This window comes from Anolis carolinensis, chromosome 4 (assembly GCF_035594765.1).
Source record: "Anolis carolinensis isolate JA03-04 chromosome 4, rAnoCar3.1.pri, whole genome shotgun sequence".
Classification (NCBI taxonomy): domain Eukaryota; kingdom Metazoa; phylum Chordata; class Lepidosauria; order Squamata; family Dactyloidae; genus Anolis; species Anolis carolinensis.
In genome coordinates, this window is record NC_085844.1 from 217,273,926 (window position 1) to 217,292,238 (window position 18,313).

General features: G+C 39.3%; 1 protein-coding gene across 3 annotated transcripts in view; it reads left to right on the plus strand.

Moving 5' to 3' along the window:
- Positions 1 to 18,313, plus strand: part of raly (RALY heterogeneous nuclear ribonucleoprotein) — a 305,333-nt gene that overhangs the window by 71,091 nt on the left and 215,929 nt on the right. The window lies entirely within an intron of this gene.

Here is an 18,313-nt window from a genome sequence, read left to right on the forward strand (position 1 = left end):
GGGAATTTGTTTTATCTGGTACTTTGGGAAATACAGTGGCTTTAAAGAAGCAATTGCTGCTCACTCGATTCAACAACTAGAATTGTTTCAGAAAGATATACCACAACTTTCTGTAGAATTTCTTACAGCAGGAGCAAAGGCCTTCAATTCATTGCACTTGACTTGGTCTGTTTAGTAAATGCATGTGTCTCAGCTTTCCTCTCATCTCTTCATGTTTCTTGTTTACATAATTAGTGTTGCTCACTTAGCATTTAGATGTATATTTATGCAGTCTTTGAAGATTTGCCCAAAACTGAACCACAGGAAATCATACACAGGGTTTTTTTATTTGAAAGTAGAAAGTAGGAAAGAGTTAGTGAGAAACCACATCATATTCAATAATTAGACATACAGGTCCAAATACCTTCATACAGAATGCATGCACCTCACAGCTGTCAGATGGTATCTCTTAACCTAAGTTATTTCTATAAAATAAGGCAGCAGATAGAACTCCAGAATTCCTACATTTCATGAGTCCAGCTGGATTCAAAACTCTGATCATACCAAGTTCCTTTTAGGTTGCAAACCAACATCTTCTGGGATCCTAAGTTCCCTTTTTCTGTGTTGAGAGCAGCCATAGGATAGTTGGCCTTTTTTCCAGCAAGAGAAGAAGAAGAGGAAGACAGACATACAGACACACAGAAAGAAAGTTAGTGTCTTCTCAACAAAGCACATACCACAGCTGTGTTTCTGGCAATTGTGCATGACCCCTAAACATCAGCAAAACACTATTTTTGTGTGTATGCTTACACCAGCATTTCAAAAAAAACTAAATCTTGACTGACCATAAGACATTTCATCATAATTTTCTCTGCTAGCATTCAGAGTGAGTGGGAATGAAACGGATTATTCCGAACTGGTAGTGAAGCTCTTATCTTTACACTCTGGAATTGCTGCCCCTTGCCAGCTGTCTTGCTAGCTATTCTTTTATGTCTTGTTCAGTGGGATAATATACCCATTTACAGCATTCTTAGGCCAAGTAAGGTCAGTTCATAGAATTATAGAATGATAGAATTATGAGTTGGAAGGGACTACATGGGTCATGTAGTCCAACCCCATTCTATGCAGGAAAAGCACAAAGTACCCCTGACAGATGGCCATTCAAACTCTGTTTAAAGGTCTCCAAAGAAGGAACCTCCACTACACTCTGAATGCAGTCAGCATTCAGTTAAGAACCACATGCTTCCATATCATTTTCTAGGTTCCTTGGCAAGCCACATGTAATTTTTAAGTAATCAGACTTCTCGGGCTTTTATAGAAATCAGCATGCTCCATTCACTATTTTACTTTAATTTGTAGAACCCCAAGAAATATAATTTTATCCAAAAGAGACCATTTCATGCAAATGGTGGCCCAAAAATAGAAATATATCAACATTTGTCTTTTTCTCCATGTGTCCCTAGCTAAAGTTTTATCAAGGGGCCAAGAGCCCTCAAGCGTTACACCACACGTGCTCTATATATAATGCATTGGAACCATTTTGCATGAGATATTCAGGAGTTTAAAAGTCTGAGCAGCTGTTTTTGGATTGGAGGCCTTTTGGTTCAAGCCCCAGCAGGGACACATTCCTTCTTGCTGTGGAGAATAGAGATGCAACTTTGCTGTCAAATTCAGTATAGTCCCTTGAGTGACATTTTTGGCAGCTGTTTGCTGTGTTATGGAAATATTGTAGATTCACTCAGATATTCTCTCTCCCAGACTTACATTAAATAGATTTTCACCAAACAAATGGATAGAATGATTGCTAGAAATAGTTGACACCTTTCTTTAAAGAAGATGTACAGTACAACTCCCTTATCTGCAGGGGACACTTTTCTAGACTTACCATGCGAATGTAAAGCTGCAGATAATAACAACTTCTAATGAAATGAATCACTTCCAGAAGAAGGATAGAATCATGCTGGAGAAACCAGAAAAATGCATAGAGCGAACACGCTGGCATTTCTAAGCCCTCCAGAGTGACTCTGGAATCAATTTCTGGTGGTGGAATACCAAGAATTCCATTGGAGGACCCGTCCTAGACAATGCCTAAAGATAACGCCTCACTGGCATTTCTAGGTCCTCTGGTTAAATATATCATAGAATCATACCAGAGGATGTAGAAAATTCCTAGAAAGGACTTTTATTTAGAGAGAGATAAATGAAACTCTGGGTACCATTTTACCATGTGGGTCACACTGTATTTCCACTTTCAATCTTTATGTGGCACATGTTTCCTAATTCTGCTCAATATTTTGATCATTTCACAATCACTACCTTAATGCTCAAATATCAAGAGTTCTCGCTATGATATGGACTTGTGTCAAAAATTGCTTATATAGCTATTCAGTATAATCTCACTTTCCAGAAGTGAAATAGTCTTAAAAGCTTTTTAGAAAGAATCTTGAAATTTCAGTGCTTCACTCAATAAGCAAGAAACTATACATGGTAACAGAAACATCAGAGAATTTGGGAAGCAAATGGGGATGATGAGGAATCAAGTTACATTTTCTTTCTGTGACTCTCTAGTCAGGAGGGGTATGAAGCAATTGCACAAGTTGAACCATTGAATCTTCCTCTCTGGTTCTCTGGACAACTTCCTGAGGAATAACTTACATATTGTGTGTGCAAAAAAGATGGACAGAAAAGAGAAAGAAATTAAGAAAGATGATGAGCACATTCATTTCTAGCATGGCCCATTTTTACCTCTGGTTTTGACCACCAAGGCTTCTGACTTCATCCTTCTTTTGGCTGAATCACTCCATTAACTTTAGCCCCAAAATGTTGTTTCCAAAGTATTCTGGCTGAAAGAGTGTGGGTCCATAAATCTGAAATGATGAGGAATCCATTGGTCCAATCTTTGGTCAAACAGGAACTTGCATCCCATCTTTAATGGATCAGTTAATGCAGTAAAAGAGACAATGGTGTGTACTATACAGAAGGATATAGACAGGAAATTTTTAGACGGAGGGAAAAAATTAGAGGATACTCCATTTGAGAAGGGATTGGAAAATGTTTGAGAGAGGAAAAGAAGGTGGCAGGAGATCTGTACGAACAAATCATAACGGTAAAAGAAGAAATAATAGAGGAAATTTTTCAAACATGGAGAGTGGATGTGGAAATTGAACGGGGAGACATCCAAAGGGAAATAAGTAATATAGTAAAAGAAAAGTACAATGCATTAAAGGAAGCAAGAAGGAAAATGTTACAAAAATGGTACAGAACTCCTGCACAACTTTCACATTTTTACCAGGGATAAAGGATAGGTGTTGGCATGGTTGTGAACAAAGAGGGGTGTTTAATCACATGATCTGGGAATGTGAACGAGTGCAAGAATACTGGAAAATGATTGAAATCAATAGAATGTTAAATCTACAAATAGTAATAGTTAATAGAACTGTACTACATGAAAGAACAGGAGTGAAGAATATACAAAAAGAAAAATTGGTTGACAAATTAATAGCATGTGCACAAATGGTTTTAGTGAGAGATTGAATAATTCCGGTTAGGAATTATTTAGAGAATGAGCTAAAATGTGGAGTGGAAAAATTAAGACTAAGATTGATATTTCAAATGTAACTTCTGTAGTTTGCTGTATAAATTGCATGTACAAGGAGGGGAGGGTGGGAGTGGGATAAAACAAACAAATAACAATGATTTTTTTTATAAAAACAAATAGCACTTACTAACACACCATATTATCACACCAGGACTTTAAAGTGGACAGCCTCGTATTTCTTCTGCCTGCAGAATTCTGGGAAATGTAGTTTGGGAAGGCAAGGAACTCTGCAGCTGAGAATTGAAAAGGCCCCGCCCTAAACTACATTTCCCAGAAATCTGCAGGTGGCAGAAATGTGGGGCTGCCCCCTTTAAAGTGCTGGTGTGATAACGTCAAAAGTAAACATCTCATGTTGTAAGGTCAATTTAATATTTTAGTCCAATGCTATTCAAAATGGTGGTCTGTGATTGCTATGAGTCCGCAAGAAATTGTCTGTCTCTCTATATCAAGTTTTCAGGAAATATATTGTAGTTAATTGACGCAAGCATGGTGCTGGTTCCTGGCACATTGAGAAGAACAATCTGCCAGTCAACAACTTACTTCAAAAAGGACCGATGTAGCCTATCTTTTTGGAATGTTCAGAAACTTCTGCCCAAACTGCTATATTCAGATTGTTAACTGGTATTGGTTCAAACAGTACACAAGTCCTTTGTTGCAACTTCCCTATTGTATCTATGCGTGTTTCCACTTGTGCTCTTTTTATCCATTAAGTCCTAGGTTTGAAGAATAGATGAACAGTACAATACAATAGAACCTGGCCTTGATGGATATTCATTTGTATTGGTTTAGTTATAGTCAGAATGTGAACAAAAGAAATTTTTGTTGTACAAGTCTTCAAAAGGAAATACCATCATGTAAAACTGTCACTTGCAGACTGTCTCTGAATCCTTGCAATCTCCTTGCTGTCCCTGTGCTGTGAGTTTGAATACAAAATATCCATGTTGTTTTTAGGATGGGAGAATGCCAACCTGCTCAGACGAGGTTATGATCTGACAGTAATTAATAAGGACAATAAAATTAATACTGATTATAGTACTGACCCAAGAACAGTTCATGCCACTCGAAGGGGCAGTCATTCTCATTAAGACTATTTTGTTTCTACTCGCTTGGCTGGCTTTCAATCCCTGCCAAGATTCTCCTCTGCACTAGCCAATCATTCATTTACAAGGATCCAGGAGAGAGCTTTTCAGTAATGGTGCTTCTATGTTCCTTTAATAGCCTAAATGGTGTGTGAAGGGCATGGGAGAGTTCCACAAACACTTGACCGTCTTAGTTAGCACAAGACCATTGCCTTCTAAAGACAGTCTAGGCCAGATTTGATGGCCATTTGCCATGAAGTTTGCTGTTCTGCCAGAAGGGCACATAGATTTATTCTAACGTTAATTCACTTCTGGTTCAAAGAGCTTCAGAATGGAATGTATCCCAGAGGTCCTATTGTCTTTTTATTTTTATTTGATTTGTTTGATCACACTGCAAAACTATTACTTCACAGTTAATGTTCCTGCCATATAGAATGTAAAAGGGGTGGCGAAGTCCCACCTCCAGTTCAATCCAGGATCCATTAATAGAGGTAACACAAGTTCTGGCACCATCTGAAATGTGAAGTAAAGTCTCATTGGCCTCCTCCTTATTAGAATCATAGAATCATAGAATCGTAGAGTTGGAAGAGACCTCATGGGCCATTCAGTCCAACCCCTTGCAAGAAGCAGGAAAATTGCATTCAAAGCACCCCCGACAGATGGCCATCCAGCCTCTGCTTAAAAGCCTCCAAAGAAGGAGCCTCCACCACAGTCCGGGGCAGAGAGTTCCACTGCCAAACAGCTCTCACAGTGAGGAAGTTCTTCCTGATGTTCAGGTGGAATCTCCTTTCCTGTAGTTTGAAGCTATTGTTCCGCGTCCTAGTCTGCAGGGCAGCAGAAAACAAGCTTGCTCCCTCCTCCCTATGACTTCCCCTTGGAAGACAGCAACACTCGCCACTCGTAGCTAAAGATGGAAGCACTAGGTCATAGGAAAATAAGGTGACAGCAACAGAAGCAGGACTTCTGCATTTTCCCAGACCAAGGGAAAGGGGAGGGGGGCAGCTTCTTCCTCAAGTCTCTAAATAAAGAGAAGCTATAATGAAGCTTTTTAGAAAGTTTTTTTAAGCTTTACTCAAAATTATCCTTTCCCATATGATTGCTGACAAGAACCATACCTATATGAGAAAGATTATTTTAAACGCCACTCTTGCCTGTGTGTCTCCTCTTTGTCATAAATATTAAAATTGTATTTATTTTGGTATAAAATCTTATAACAAGACAAACTCAAATCATATTTTCAGCCATCCCTAGAAAGATGTGCAATATGTGAAGGCCCAGTGTATTCTGAACAGCAATATTACTATTGTGCAGAGCTAATTGCATATATATTACAATGTATGCAATCTTTTTCACACAGTACAGTCCTCTTCCCTATTCAAATCAAGATGGCAATTTACCAATAGCCAGGACTGTATTTCTTCCAGATTTTATTCTGTTTACTTAATCCAACTTCCTTAATTACAATATAGTGTGCTTCTGCTTTACTGTAACTATAACCTGAAACTAACTGATATAAGGGCCAAGAGATTGTGATGGTAATCTTTGGGATATAAGGGTTAAAGGAGAAGGAGGATCTACAAGGTAGTCTAGAGACAGAAATCTAATTGCAGTTGTGCCTAAAAGAAGTTTTGTAGAAGCACACAATTTGAAAAGGCACTGAGCTGGGGGGAAAAAAAGAATTCTTCACAATCTCCCTTCCTGCTCTCCCTGTATTTAGTGTGTTTTTCTCCCATTGGAGTGTTCCATACTCATTAGATGTAGCATATTCTCCCATATTCCACAGATGAATAACAGGATTTGGTCAAGTAACATCAGAGTGTAGTCAAGATGGCAAAAGTTGTTAATGCGGAAGAATGCACAAGCTAGGGACCTTATCCTATGAGCAGGGGGAAAGGAGAGGGAACCGTCTTACTCTGTTCCCTCCCATCAAGTTCCATCTTCTTGGATGGCCAGTCATCCCACATCCTTTCCCCATTAAAGTCCATCTTTCCCCCACTTTTTCCCATTTGGAGTCATATAATACCTGACTCCTCAAAAGGCATTCTGGGTTCTGTTTCTCTGTCCTGTGGAAACGGGGTCCTAGAAAGTCCCACCAGGAATGGCATTGCATCATGTCATGAGACTCCGTCTCTGCAGCACAGAAAAATGGAGAGAAGATGCAAAGAAGGCTGCATCTGGTGAGGTCCTTAGAGAATGCAGTAATTTGATTTTGCCTCAGCCAATTGGGAAGGATACTATTCCACATCCTCCTATCTTCTTCTGCCTGAGTACGAACTACTTTTGCATTTTGAAATCAGTTTGAAATATGCAAAATAATCCAAGGATAAAGGGGGAAAGCAAGAGGAGAGAGAAACTGAAACATTTAAAAAGCAACAGTGTGTCAACAGAATTTTTTTTGCAAAATCCAGACAGAAGTTAAGATGTATTTTTCTCACTTTAAGGAGGGCATTGGATTTCAAAGGGGATCAAAGCTGGTATGGCAGAGGCCTAGTAGCAGACTTAGATTGTGTCTTGGAATAACAGAAGTCAGAGAGGGTGCTTGGCCAATAACAGGCAAACATATATCTGTTGATACTGGTTTAGAAAAAAATACTGTGCATTAAACAGAACCATTGCTTATGCTGATTTCAGTGCATAGTATGACTCATTTCCAACAACCATTCTCTGTGGTTGCTACACAATCCACAATCTATCCCATAGAGGCAATTATGAGCTAGAAGACTAAATTACATAATTACGCAGTCATCTTAAGTCAACCTTTTACACGCATCTTGTCAGAGATCCCAGGAAGAAAAAAGTCTAAAAATTAAAGATTGTGTTTGGAAGTCGGAAATGCTCTTTTAAACAGTAGTAGTGGTATTCAGTCCACTACTGGAAGGGATGATTCACTTATTTTGAAGTGTTTCGGAGTCTTCTATTGTAGAGTAGAGTGTGTGAGGTATGGAGGATCGACTCACCTCTTCCTAAATCTCTACCATAAGATTTCCAATGACATTACCTCTGTGGAGCCAATTAACTCATGGTGCTTGGTCATATTATTCTTCTGGAGGTATGAAGATGAAATTATATTTTGCTTAAGGCGAAAGTCAGTCTTCATCCATTCAAGAGATGCCTTCCTTATGCATCTTTTACAATGTTTTTACTCCAAGTAGGGATACTGAAGTACATAGTTCAAAGTGGGGCTTATTCTTCAGTTCCTCTTGTTCTGCCTGTAGAAGCACTAACATGATGATTATGCAGCTATCAGATCCTCATGACAAAACAACCAGCTGTAGGGTATTAATGTCAGTTTGTTGTCAGAGTCAGCTAGTCTGTACGTATACAAATCCAGCACCTGAATTCTGTAATGGGCTAGATGACTGCCAATAAACTGAAGCTGAATCCTAATAAGATGGAGTTTCTGTGAGCTGGTGGTTCTTGACTCTGGGAACTGGGTAAGCAATCCATCCTAGATGCTGACTAACTTCCCTGAAGAAACAGGTTTGGTAGAACTCCTTTGTCATTGGAGATCCAGCTGGAATCCAGGACTCTTGAGTTCTTGTGGTCAGCTTCAACATGTTCACCATCTACAGCAATTTCTGGACAGAGATAACTTAGCCACAATATCACATTAAGGCCCCTTCCACATAGCTGTATAAAATCCACAATGAAGTGGATTATATGGCAGTGTGGACTCAGATAATCCAGTTCAAAGCAAATATCGTAGATTATCTGCCTTGATATTCTGGGTTATATGGCTGTGTGGAAGGACCTTCAGACAACTGTAATGCATGTTAGATAGGGCTGCCCTTGAAGGTGTCTGAAGGTTGCTGAGTGGACTTTCATACAGAAGTGAAAGTGAAAAGGAAGTGGCAGGAAGAGACTACCACTCCAAAAGATGCCTTCCTCATTTCTGCCTTAAAGCATCCAGCCATCCTTTCCTCACTTCAAATGGTGTCAAGCTTGTCACACAGAGCCACAGATTACCCATTTTAATCTCATGTTTTTTCTTGACTTAACTCCTCATTAATATATTCCTTTCCATCCAAAGCATGTGTTGACTGGGGGACCCCATTGCTCAGAAAAATGATATTACTCTAGGCTAGAAAAAGAGACAGAAGCACTTGTTTCAGAAAGGTCAGTGGAAGGTTAATAAGATTATTCTTTTTTCCATTCAAGTGAAAGCGAGATATGCACAGATATAAAAGCTTGTCAGTAATTGCAGCTGCTAATGGTAGATGTGATTTCCTCCATGCAAAGAGAATTTTACAAATTTTGAGCACAATGGTTGAACCATCCCCCCCCCAAAAAAAAGCCGCCCTGAAGTCATATATTGCTAGATGTTGGTCCTAATCTATGTATCCCAAACCAGTCCTTGCCTGATCTGCTTCCTTTCCCATATTCTCGGTTGTCTTTTTCCCAGTTAGTAAAATGAAATGGCTAAAAGGTCATGTCATGCACAGACACCAAGAAAGCATTCCTCATTTTGACTACAATTCCCATTATAAATACTATATTGGCAGAATGTTGCTACATCTCTCCACTCAATACCCTGCCCTGTCTCACTATCTAATTCAGTGGGTCTCAACCTGTGGGTCCCCAGGTGCTTTGGCCTACAACTCCCAGAAATCCCAACCAGTTTCCCAGCTGTTAGGATTTCTGGGAGTTGAAGGCCAAAACATCTGGGGACCAGCAGGTTAAGAACTATTGATCTAACTGGTTTAGCCCTGCCACAAGGTCATTCATTGGCCAGTAGAGATAGGAGAAGTATCTGGCTCTTTCCCTACAGCAAGATGCAGACAGATAACTTCATTCATTGAGATGTCTGGGGTCCTCCAGAGGTCTCAATGGATCATGTCAACAGATCTTAATCTAAGCACAACAAAATAGTCAAATGTTTCTCCAAGCACCCACATTTCCCACAAGTCACTGAATGGCTATGGCTGGGGATTTGCAGAGACTAAATGTTGAGTACAGGGAAAAGAGCTTTGAACATTGCAAAGGGAGGAAGAGAACTCCAACCCTCACAATTGGTGCATATAAATTGCAGCATCAGTGCAGTTTGACACCACTTTAACTTCATGCCTCAATGCTATAGAATCATGAGAGTTGTAGTTTTGCAAGAACTTTGCCAAAGAGTGCTAGTGGATCACTAAACTACAATTCTCACCATCCCAAAGCATTGAGCCAAGGTAGTTAACTGCAAACTGCATTAATTCTACAGTTTAGAGCCAGTCTATGACCCCAAAAGATATATGTATGTTGTACTTATTCCGCTTATGTTGCTAACCAATATGATGCAGACCAATATCCAAAAACCAAGATCCAAGATGAATACATGTACTTTGCCAGATGGCGTGGAAATTAGCTAGGAGGTGTTAGATATTATCATACTGAAATAGTATGTGAAATCAGAAATCAGCTAGGTACTCTATATGTTGTTGGGGCCATATGGGTAATAAAGCTGGGAATTTCACTTAATCCTAAAATGTAACATAAGTCACTGAATTCTTTATTCATCCTGTTTTTGATGGGAAATTAGGTCTATCTCAGTTCTGAAATCTGCACTTTTCAGACTTTCACAACACAATTCTCTAAAAATATCAGTAAAAGTGCACACAAAAGGCATATATTTCAGGAAGCAGATTATATCAGAGAAAACTGCTTGCAAAAAGCATACATTTTGGGGTAAAAATATGTGAAATGAATATATTAATGACATGACCACTGAGCAGACAATGCTTATGCATTTTACTGTGCAAATTTTGTTTGCCAATTTGCAAAATGTTAAGATGGACCACAAGGATGGGTGAGAAGATGAACCACATTGAGTTTAGGATCATGGAAAATGGAAGCTGTGAAAGTGAACTTTTTATCTGCATCATTCTTAGAACAAATAGCCTAATCTGGAATCAGATTGTCTTCACTTTCTCTTGTCACCTCTGGTGACCATTCTGTCCTCTCCCAGAGTTCTTTTGTCTGGACAGAATGGACTGCTGGGATTTTGTTACAGATATTTGTATGTGGCCTGTCACTCCATCAGCACTGGGCAAATCAGGCAATAGAATTATGACAAACAGCAGTGTGTTAGGCATGAGCATCTTTGTACTTCTGCACATCAAAGACAAGGCTGATGCTAGATTGTACAGAGGGAAGAAATGGCACAGTCAAGTTCAAAGGAGAAGTGGGCATTAGAAATTTGAAAAAAAATTATTTCAAGAGTATGAGCAAACTCATTTCTGAAACCTTCAAGTGCATCCTACTATATAGGTAACTTCTGGTATCCTTGTTATTGAAAATCCACCCCCAATAGGGTCTTCTTTCAAAAATAAAATAAAGGAAAGCCTCCATGAGTATGTATTGCATTGTGTGGATGAGGAGCGCCCATCCTTCTTGGCCAAAGGTCATTCCAATTTGCACAGCTGAGATCTATCATGTTTGGCTTCGTTCTCCCATAGCCAGCCACTTGGGGATCGTTCTAAGCATCTACTCTCTGAAGGTTGCAAATGAAAAAAAGTGAATAGCATATCTTTGATTTCAGTTCTGCTTGAAGTTCAGAATACGTTCTCAAAGCCACAAGCTGTTATATTTTTATCCAAGCCAAAGCTCTTTTCTTTCAAACTGTGCTCCTCTTTTTACTTTTTTTGTTCAGGGATCTACTCTAAAGATTAAAGTACATTGTGTAAAACTTTATAGGTCAATTTTTGGAGGTTTGTCTGACATCAGTAACGCAAAAGTACGAAATAACTAACTTAAGCATCACAAGGCAACAGAAGGTAAACTAATACCAGTGGCAGAATCCAACTGGCAGACAGCTTGTCATTCCTTTACTAACCAAGAAATGGTCTATTGATTCCTTCAATCAGTGGTGATACAGGACCCATTTTTATAAGCACTCTAGAAGCAGCCCGACTGGAGGGAAACTGTTTGTTACAGCAAGACACAAACTGTACTCCACAAAACAGATTCTGCAGAGTGGGATGGGAATTGATACACTACCATGCCTGAGTGACATTTTCTATTAATAGAGGTGGTGGATTTGTGCAGGGGAAGGGGAGCAATGGTGCAGAAAGTGGATGATGGCACCCCCACCCCACTGCTCTTTCTTAAACAAACTGAACTCACATAAGACTTAGTTTTGTGGCATACAGAGAGCCCATTTTGGTTTATTTTAGACCCTGCTCTTGCATACTTATTAAAATATGGATGTTTTACCATGTACCGTGAACCCTCAGCAAGCAAAATTCCTACAAACTGATTAAAATAACTTCAAAGCAGTAAAATAATTCAAATGGACTAAAACATTAAAGAAATTGCCACATTAGAAATAGTTTACTTTAAAACATTTGAACAACATGTCTGTATAAATATTTATTTATACATATTTATATCCACAATATAAGTTAAAAGAAAATGCAGTTAAAACTATGAATAATAAAATGAATGCTAAATTTTCTTATCATTTTGATAGATATGTTAGGGGAAATCAGGCCTTAAACAGCCGTTGTGGACAGCTATATTTATTTACTTGGTGATGGGATGAAGCCAGTGGCACTATTGGGCCTCCCAGGGAAAGGCATTCCACATCCAGAGGACACCAGCAAACAAGGCCACTCCCATGGCCTCACATTGTATATTGACCTCACTTGGTGGTATTCAGAGCAGGACCACTTCAACAGACCTTGGTGTTCAAGCAGGTGTATGTATGTATATATGTGTGTGTGTGTGTGTGTGTGTGTGTGTGTGTGTGTGTGTGTGTGTGTAGAAAGAGGAGGTTCTTTCAATTAGCAAGGTCCCAAGATATTTAGAGCTTTAAATGTCATCACAAATTCCTTGAATCCAGACTAGAAGGGTATTGGCAGCTAAGACCTTGCCATTTTAAATATAGGATGTCCCTGGGAATGGGTAATATGGTAATATAATACAGACTCGTTAGAAGCTCTAAATCAATTGATTTTGTGAAATCTGTATTGACCTATGATGGCCTGTGTTAGGATAGCTGCTTACATATATGATAAACGACATTCAAAGCCTTCAGGCTCCCTGATGTCATTTTTGAAAGAAATAGTTTCAGCTCAGATGTCCTGAAACAGCTCAAAACCTCTTCAAAATCAGGTGGTTTTGCCTCCGCTTTCCTTCAGTGACCACCACCCAAAAATGGGAAAAGCCTCCAAAGGCTGAAAACTGACTGAAAATAAAGATGGAAATTAGATCATGAGTAGGGATGTAGTCTGTGAGAGATAATGGAGTGAAGGGTGTTTCCCCATAATAAGTGCTTATCTGCTTTAAATAAATATATTGTGCTCAGAAACTGGAAAGATAAATGCAGTTCTGCTTTCTCCAGTTTTTGTACTCAGTGCTCTATTGGAAAAATGCTTCATCATATGACAATGAACTGAGATTGGAAATGTGCCATATGTGAATTTAAAGCTGAGCTTCAAGTATGGCTTGGATCTGGCTGAGTTTTGTACAGGAAGTAGAGTATACTCACTCTACAAACTATGCACTTCCAGAATTCAGCTGTTAATAATGTTTACTGCTCTGTGCTATGAATATAGGCAATCAAGTACCAAGGGGAATCTGACGTTTCACACTTAGTTACACAAAGCTGTAGACAGTGCTACTGTACCTGTCATGAGAAAACATTCCCAAAATTATAGTAATGCTTCCAGTGTCTCTCTTTTCAGCTTACCCTTGCTATCCTCTGGCAGAATTACTATCAGCTAAATTATATGTGGGCTGGATGAGAGTCTCAGTCACAGTTAAAGGATTTTTGGTTCCTACGCAATTAGCCTTGGGTTGTGACAGGCCACACTTAAGGATATTTTCATATATGACAGGAAGAACGTGAATTGGGAGTGCATCACTTGTGAACATTGTTAATGTGGGTTAGAAAGTGGAAAGGATACATTTAAAATAAACTGGTTGTGTACTCAAGCCCTTAGATAGTTTTTAGGCCAGGCAGGTGGGGAACATATGATCTGTGGGTTGCATGAGTCTGCAGCTGTTTTTGTACAGCTCCCCAGGTCCATGCTGCTAAAATTGTTCCTGGAAGAACAGCAAAAGAAAGACCACATCTAAAACAAGGAATGTACTCCCAACATATCTGTTTACAAGTAGCACTGCACTCCCAGAGGCACGATTCTTTTTCTCCATAAGAATGTCTTGTTTTAAAAGGAGAGAAAACTGTAGAATATTAGTACATTAGTACATTAGTACATTAGTACATACAGCAGCAGTGATAAGTGGAGTGTCACACTGGTGGGGGGAGGATTGTATGATGTCAGTGAATTCCTGAAGATCTTCACTACATTCTAGAAAATGTATGTTTCATATTTGTAGCTGTTAGGTGCCTTCAATTCCTCTCCAATGGAAGGCAACCTGTGTCAGCAACTGTAGAAACTCTTTGGAAAGGTAGGCCTCTCACAAGCGAATGTTTTGGGAAATATCTTTATTTTACCTAAATTACTATAGCCATTTAAAAAGTTGCTAATGAATTTTACACGCAAAATTTCTAGTTTTCTACCTCCTATCCTAAAACCCTCTCCGTCATGTCCATGGCAACTCAGTTCAAGGCATTCTTCCCAAACCTCCTCCCAAAAGTTCTTATCAATCTGTTCCCATGAGAAGTATTTCCAGAAGTCCATGCGCCATTTCTGTCTCCCCTTCGATACCTTCCTCTAGCCTGGAGCTGTCATGGAAGAATTAGGTTGTTTTTGGAACATTGGAAATCCGGTCATGACAACCTGTATTAGGGCAAAATTATTAGAATTGCACATATATGTTCAGCCTGATAAGATTAATCCCAAACGGATGTAATTCTTTGCAGTTTTGGAAAGAATCTGCAAAATTCACATGTGGTTGTTTTCTGCAGAAAACTGTGTCTCATTGTTGAACTTGCTAAAATTGCTTGTTGCTCCTTCTGAGAAGAAAATTAGTGAAGAATTGCATTCATAGTCTCAAAAATAAGCTTCACATTTTATTTTTTATTTACTTATTTTATTTTTCTCCCACTTTTCTCTTGATTTAGGGACACAAGATGGCAATATCAAATACATTGCCACTTTGGCATAGCTTTTCCTAATTCCCAAAGTTTGTGCAAGGATCTATAAATCACTGAAGATTTCATTAGAGGCTATTTATCCTTTTTTGTAAAAAAAAAAAAAAAAAGGAGGAAAATCTGGGGAGTCTAGAGGGAGTGGGAGCCTGGAAAATAGCCTTGGGGTCCACATGCAGTTCCACTTTGCCCACCCATTATATAAATCCTTGTGAAGTACAATATTATTAGATCCTTGCACTGACATTGGCATTGTAATCTATAGGTGTTTCAACATGTTTTAGGTCTTGTGCTTCTCTTGTTTATTTTTATGTTGCTTTTTACTTTTTTACTTATAAAATACATTTTTATTTGTATATATTCAACCTCAGTTGTGTAAACTGCTCAATGAACTTCTGTCACTGGATATTAAACAAATGTAATTAGTGGTTAGTAAATTAGTTGGTGATCAAAAAGTGTACCTGTCATGTGGCCTAATTTCTTCTGGGTAGCTAGATGAATGGAGATTATGTGGTCTTGTTAATGTGGTTGTCAGATCTCAGCACCTGGTCTGGATTCTCCAGTTGTCGTTGGTCATCTCCAGGCAAGGAACAAGAGTGCAAATTTTCCACTTTTTATGGGCTTGACTCCAAGCAGAAGGAAAGGCTTGGAGCTAAATCTTCAACTCAGTAGAATAGTAATTTGCTATAATTTGCAAATATTGATTGTTTGCTGCAAGTTGCAAAATTTTTCCAAAAATCTCTGTATTTACATATGTGGTACCCCTTTCACATGGCCCTTCTGGGCCATGCTGTTTCGCAAGCAGTGCCCTCTCTCCTTCCCCCATAATACGGTGGGGATGGGACAGGGTGTCTTGGCACCCTGTCCCTGTCCCCATCAGATGGGAGAAAAGGTGGCAATGTGCGTTGCCCTACCGCCCTTTCCCCCATCATGCAGGGGAAAAGGGAGGAACGGGTGGGTAGCTCCATCCACCTTCCTCCCCTTTTAGCGATTCCCCTCCACTTTGGGAGGAATGTGGGCGGTGCCTGCTTTGCGTCATGCGATGGCACATGGTGGGCCCCGTACAAGCCATGAATAAAAGTGGCAAAATGGGACTAAAATTCCCCATATGACATGGTCCCTAGAAAGCTTACTCCTTCCTTCCTAGTCCTTGCAGCACCATGGCTTACTCACTCTTCTCCTCTAGGCACTTTTTGCCCAGAAGCAAGTAGGCTATCTTAAGTATTCCTTATCCTGTCTCCATAAATGAGAAGTACAATCCCCTAATTTCACTTGGATCTAGGAACTGTTTATTTAGTTCAAATTGCTTCATCTCCAGAAATATAAATACTTTGTGTTTACTTAGGTGTATGTTTGAATGAGCAGCAGTAATAATCAACTGTAGATGGAACTTAAAGCATAATCTTCCATGTCATCATCGGGGGCCTCTGGCTTTGGCCTGGAAATCTCAGAGTTTAGGGCAATCCTGAACTGGCAATCCTACTTGCTAATTGAAATTCACAATGTGAAATGATATTCAGTTCAATAAAAGAGAAGGAAATACTTACTCATCAAATTTAGATCCTGATTCATGGCCAAAAGGCCTTGGAACAGTTAAGTAACTTGGAAAAGAAGAGGTGCTGAGGGATGATCATAAAATACAAGCTTACCAATTCATATTCACTGCTTTCTGGCATACCTTTTCTTCATTCCTATAATAGTATGGGCATTGCTGCCAATTCCTTTTGCAACTGACAGCCTGTTTGTGTTTTGCCTGACATCTGCTGGCAAATGACCAGTGATATTAACCTTGTTAAATAAAAAGTGAACACATGCTATTTGTAAATTTTGCCTGGCTAAATTCCATATGAAGTCCTGCAGGCCTTTCCTAAAAAGCTTCAAAAACAGTGTTTGGTTTTTATGCTTTAAAAAATTACAGTAAATAATGTATGCTTAAAGAAGGGAAGACCAGCTGAAATCTACATTTTGAGTATGCTGGACTGCCAAGAATAGTTTTAAGGAATTCACCTCTCATCAGAAATGTTGTGACATGTGTCAAATGTCTATGATCCCAACTGCAACTGATAGCCCATGGAAGTCCTGCATCAACTTAAAAATTGCAGTGCCAGGGAGTCTGCAGCCTAGGAGGAATGAGACCAGCACTGGCTTCTCCATCGTATCAGTCTTTTATCACTGGTATAATCTTACATGATTCTGCTTTTAGCAGTTCTGGGAAACATGGCAGCATAACAGACAAATGCTTATAGCATGTGGCTCAGGTTTATTGTTGTTCTCTACCCAAGCTGATTTTTTTTCTAGTAGTACAACAGAAATCTCCCTGTTCAGCTTCTTCTTTAATGGCTCAGTTTTAAGTGGATGTATGAAGTGCAACAGAATCAGTATGACAGAAAGACTTGGTAGCAAACGTATTGCCCTTCTCCCCACTGTTTCCCTTTATCCCCCCCACCCCTTGTTCCTTCTTTCTTCAGTTTCCCTCTTTTCCTTTCTTGTATAAAGTTGGAAGAGAAAAAGTATATGTCCAAACATGTCTGACATAGTAGTGTATTATTCTTTTTAACCCCTAACAAATTTAGAACATATCTGGAAAAATGTTAATTTCAGAATACTCAGTGCCCCTCGTAATCTACATGGAAGGGGGAGATACTCATCTGGCATTTTGTAAAAGGAAACAATAAGAGCAAAAACTGTGGGACCTGGGAGTTTCTGTATGTCAATGGGTTACAGAATCCTCTCTCAGTTTTAGTCTAAATTTTAAATAAGAGCTATCCAGGGTAATTGATCCACTGGGGAAACAGGATTCAGCATCTTGGATAACTCCTTTAAAGTTTGGACTAAACCCTGTCAAGCTTCACCTCTTCATGGCCTGGAAGCCACCAGCCCCCATGGTCAGTAAGACAGCTCTGTTTTGCAGCAGTGGCTGAAAATGTCATTCTCCTTCTGGTTGCTGTTTGGACAAGAATGTTCTACTCCTGCCAATCAAAAGCTATTTTGGAGCTATTCTGTCCTCCCTTTCTTATCTGATATTTTACCTAGTTTTTTTAAAAGATGGAAGACATAGCTTTGAGAAAACACAGGAGAGTTATGAACTGAATGGTGATGTCATTTGAACTGTTTGAAAAATTCAGTGAACAAGACAGAGCAGTTGTACAGTAAAAGCTGCTTTGGAAGTCACTTTGAAGCCAACATGCTTTCCTCCCTAGTGCAAATCTAGTCTGATGTCCCTTTTTATTTAAAGGAGTATGCAACTCTTCTCCTTATCCATTACAGATAGATGGAATATCGCATTACTGGCATTGGATCATGTCAACCTAAGTATAGATCTAAAATAAAACTTAAAGGCTGAATTATATGGAAAGATTCCAGTGGAAAAACTGAAAACTCTTCAGATTAATGTATTCTCCACCCTGATATTACGATCTCCGTAAGATTTGTAAATAGGTTGGGCTATTATATATCCCACAGGAGCCAGTGTGGTGTAGTGGTCTGAGGTTTAGACTGGGACTCAGGAAGATTAGGGCTGCATCTAATTCAGGCAGGTTACTCTGGTTTAAATCTGATGTGTAGCAACCCCAGATTAAGCATGTATGTGCTAAATGTGGGGCCAGTATTCAGACAGACGGG